This window comes from Phalaenopsis equestris, unplaced genomic scaffold (genome assembly GCF_001263595.1).
Source record: "Phalaenopsis equestris unplaced genomic scaffold, ASM126359v1 Scaffold000741, whole genome shotgun sequence".
In the NCBI taxonomy this organism is placed as follows: domain Eukaryota; kingdom Viridiplantae; phylum Streptophyta; class Magnoliopsida; order Asparagales; family Orchidaceae; genus Phalaenopsis; species Phalaenopsis equestris.
Window position 1 is genome coordinate 621,762 of NW_018165181.1, and position 5,194 is coordinate 626,955.

A 5,194-nucleotide genomic window follows, 5' to 3' on the forward strand; every position below is an offset into this window, starting at 1 on the left:
GTTTTATCTAAATTTTGATCGTTTTGGTTTTCTTGATAATAGATCTTGGTTATAATCAGTTTGGCTAATTTTAAAACCGACCCATTTGAACCGACTGAATTCTCACACCTACCAATCAAAGTTGTAAAGAAGGTAAATATATTAAGTTAATGGGACATGAACTACTCAATCAGAATCTTGGAGGCTCCTAGACAACAAAATCTTATAGGAATAACTAGAAAGTTCCCAAGGAAGTGTGACATATAGGAGAGCCAAAGATTCTCCAAGCAAAGGATATTCTATCTACAACAAGATCTATTATCCTTTCGCAAGCAATAGTGTATACATTATAAGGTCAACTCACAAACTCGCCTGTCATACTAAGATAACAAGCCACACATAAGGAACTTGACATCCTAATGAGCTAATTTCTTAAATTTGTGTATGAGTAAATGGTGAACTGTTGCCAAAAAAGAAAAAAAAAAGTACTATGAAGATGGGCAAGAATGTTGCATACAGGGAGATCTACAGCCGTTCTTAATATATGAGATGGGCATTCATGGAGATGCTGCCTATTATGCTCCCTCAAAGAAAATAATCATCTCTAGAGACACCATGCTAAATAAAGTCGAAGACCCAAGAGGATTACAAAAGCAGGACCACTTGATTCCAGTTCAACAATCTCCCACTACCCCTATACAGTGAGATGGTGGAAGCCTTTCCAGGACTCACATCTGAGGTCAAGATCGGGGACGAGGGCGAGAAGGGATAACAAGTTTGTTGAGTGGAAGGATCCCATCATCAGCATTAGCTTGGAAGATAGCTCCGAGGAAGAAAAGATAGAGAAGAATGCAATCACGATAAATCGAAGGAAATCTAGATTCATCATCTCTTCAGATAATGAATAGAAAAGTGAAGATGAGTCAATGTATGATAAAATCAATCACTATATATAAGTCATAACCCTAAGCCCAATTCAACCTCACAAGGCTGAGGGTTTGGTGGTCAAGGAAGCACAAAGTGTGGGCGCGACGCCGATAAGATTCCACTGTGGTTTCTCTTCTTCTAGTTTCAAGGTTGATGTAAAACTAGAATAAGATACTTTTGCTAAATTAATGGAATTAACTTTTGAATGGTACTCCGCGTGTAATCAATAACTTGCTCAACGTGGTTTTATGCATAAACAGTTGTTAAATACTAGTTAAACCTTTTTTAAAAACTATGGAACAATAAAAATTAACTTTTAACTCGAAAGAAGGTGTTGGATTCGACACAGTAGGACCAATCGACGATATTAAATTTTGTTTGATTGTTACTAATGAATCAGATGAAGTCTATCTCGAAGGCGCAAATGATAGCCAATGTGGTGTCAATCGATAAGAAGACTGCTCAGATCCAGTTCTGTGTTGACTTCAAAGATTTAAACAAGGCATGCCCGAATGACGAGTTTCCATTACCAATCTCAGAATTAATGGTAAATATCATGTCATCCACACAATCTTCTATTTTATGGATGGATCATTCAGATATAATCAGATCAAGATGACATGCAAGGCTCACCGCTTTCTCGACACCGATCGAAGTATATTGTTACACGGTAATGCCCTTTGGATTAAAGAATGTTGAAGCAACATACCAGCCAGCGGGCACTGACGATAATTTTTTTATGACCTCATTCACAAGCAAGCTGAATGCTATATGGATGACTTGGTTATTAAAGGTAAGTAGAAGGGGGATCACTTGTATGATTTGAGAATTGTCTTTGAATGGTTACGTCAATTTAATCTTAAAATGAAACATTTGAAGTGCGTCTTTGGTGTCTCCTCTGAAAATTTTTTAGGATTTGTTGTCTGTTACCGTGGAATTGAAATCCATATAGAGAATATTAAAGCTTCCATAGAAATGTCACCCCCTAAAATCTTGAAGCAATTACAATCTCTCAAGAAAAATTAACATGTTTACCCGTATAATCTCAAAGGGTCTTACAATGAACTATGCATAATTCCAAATTGTTAAGGTTTGAAGTAAACGACCTTGAGTAAGATATGAACAACTAAATAATTTAAAAATTTATAGTATTTAATCTAATTCAGAGGCACATTTACAAACATTCTTAAAATTACAAAACTACCCCAGGTAATCTCCCACTTATTTAAGGGTGGACATATGAATCATAAGGATTAACTTGCTTGAGCCAATTTTTAATCAACCAGACAACAATGGGCTGAATAAAGTTGACTTAGATGTAAAAGTGCACATTCATTATTGTGCTCTTTTTAGTAGCACTTGAATAACTTTCTCCCTAGAAGTTCAATTTGTGTAGGGTCTTCACCCACAGGCTAATTAAATCGTAAGAAAAGAAATATTAAAAAAAGTTTGTTTTTTTAATTATTAATATTTTAAAATATACATTATTTTAAAATCAGCCACCAAATTCAATAATTCACAGAAAATTCTTGAATCGTTTAGAGCCACATTCTAATCGCCCCAACAAGGTTCTAATCATTTTGGAGTTTGTTGGACTTATTGTGAATTTTGAGGAAAAAAGAAACTTAAAGAAAATGTTCCTAAAAAAAGAAGAAGGATAGTAATTATTAAGTAAATGGCATACTAATTCCATAAAATTGCATCCATACTCCTTAACACAAAGTGACATCTAATGCTTAAGGACTAGAGCTATTACTATCATGCTCAAACTCCCTTTGTGATTAGAGATATTCAAATTGTGGCAGTTACTCGAACTGGCTCATAAGTTGGAAGTTAGTGAAATGAGTGATGCTGTAAAAGGCATCATTTGCTAAGTTTGTGCTAATAGAGTTATATTATGTATCATAACCCAAAGACTTTGTGAGGAGTTATGACTGGTACTACTATTCACCAATATTTGGTGTGAAGTTACCTTACTCTCTTAGGCTGCTAGAAGCTATGGTCCAACAATTTGAATGACTGGTGGATAATTTGATTTATAAAAATATATAATAATAAAATCAATTATTTTGTGGTGCTAATTTTTTAGACTGCTGATGATTCTAATAAAAGCTTTATTTATTTATGTGCATGGCAAATCAAGAACTTTGGGTGTTACAATTTGTATGTCCACTGGTCAGTCAGTTTGATCGTGGTTAAGAGTTGCCCTCCTTCAATTGACTTGTTGTTAGCTTCCATCCATAATCGGTCTTATGCACCCTGATGCTTTGGATTACTTATTAAAAATGAAGTCTTAAGGGTCTGTTTGGGGCAGCTGCAACTTATCCAGCTTCTGCTGATAAGCAGCTTATCCTGATAATCTGCTGATGAGCAGCTGATCCAAATAAACTGTCTAGTTGTTTGGTTTGTGCCTTTGGAAAACAGTTTATTCTGGATAAATGATCATTCCACCTCAATTCTAGATAAGTTGTTTAGCTGTTTGATTTGTGTATTTTGTAAACAGTTTATTTGCAGATTTTTTTAGTTGAATGAATAATATGTCACGCAGAATTTATAATTTTCTCAAATGTAAAGACATGAAAATGCAAAAGAGTTGAATGACATTATATAACCCAAAAAGTTTAGAGATTTATAAAATTAAGGGAATCTAAAACGTGTGAAGGGGTTGATGAAGGGGAGAAAGACACGGTTTGCCTCTCTCAATGGTCTTTTCTAAAAGTGGACGAAATTACTTTTTTCAATGGTCTCTGGTAAAACCAAACATAAGAGAAAGAAGAAAGTTTCAGAGGTCTCGTCATCTGCAATCCCAACATTGCCTTCCAAGCTAGCTCTATTTGCGATTGTTTCTCAATGCTGGTATTGGGCGAAACTAGGAGAGTGAGAAAGGAGAAAAATATGATGAAACCAGGATAATGATGAAGGAGATTATTTTTGGGCAAGTAGACTATGGAGGCTTTACGGATTTGTAACCGCACATTTTATTTGTGAAATAAGTAATATTAATGTGAAAATTGTGTGCTCAATATGTAAAAAGCCTTAATTTTATGAGGAATTTACATACATCACCCAATTCATGTGCATTTTCTTATCTCACAACTAAATTTTATTTTTTTCTCATAATGCAATTTTTCTGATGTATGAAAATGTGAAATGTGATTCATCTTTTCATACATAGGTTAGGTTTTTGCACTATAAAAATTAAAATTTAGATGCGAGATAAGTAAAAAGTTAACGCACAAGAGTTTACCGTTATGTTTGTAAATTTCAATAATTTTATTTTGGCTTCCCGCAATTCAGGCTTCAAGCCCTGGTCTATTGAAAGGAAATCATCAAATTTTAATTCCTTCCCAACGAGGCTAGAACATATGAGAGTTCTGCAGCCCAATCTTTTTTAATTACTTCCCAACCAAAAAAGATGAACTAATTACAAATGTGGTTATCTGATTCGTTCTCCACCATGTAATACAATAATGTAAGTACCGAAGAAGAAGAAATGCAGAAGAAAAAGAGGAAGAAGAAGAATTGTAGACGAAGAAGAGAAACAAATGCTGTAGAAATGTCTATCAAGGTCCGAAGAAGAGGAAGAAATGGTTGTTGAAAAGCCAGTGTAGTCGCGAAGAAGAGGGCACAAAAGAGGTTATACATGCCAAGAATGCTTGGCGAAGAAGAGCGTGATCCCGATGGGAAGCAGGGAGCCGAGAATGCCGAAGAACGGAAGCAGAGAGTCGCGAGCTAGGGCAAACCTACGAAAAACGATGTGAACGAACGAGAATGCCGAAGAAGATACGAACGAGGGATGTAGAAGAAGAAATGGCCAAGAAATGCCAATTACTCTTCTTCGATAGTGTAGAGAAAAAAAATACGAACGAGAATGCCGAAGAAAAAATGCCGATAAAGAAGCCGAATGGAGAAATCTGTCGATTGCCGAAGAAGAGGGAGGAGCGGCTACCGAAGAAGAGGGAGGAGCGGATAGGCAGAGGAGGCGAACAAACGAGGCGAAGGGATATGGGAACGAACGAGGGCAGCGGGGTAATTGGACGCGAACGAAACACGAATCGAGGACACCCTCCCGCGGGCGGCGTCTTTCACAAATGCAAAATGCCGTTTTTTGATAAGTTAGTGAAACCCGCCAAACAAACACTACGGCGGCGTTTTGTTTTTCAAAACGCCGCCGCAGTTATAAGCTGCCCCAAACTAGGCCTTAGAGAGAGATTATTATGGCCAAAGACTTGAAGCGGAGCCTATCCCTAACTTAGAATACTTATTCTGATTTCTCATATATATATAT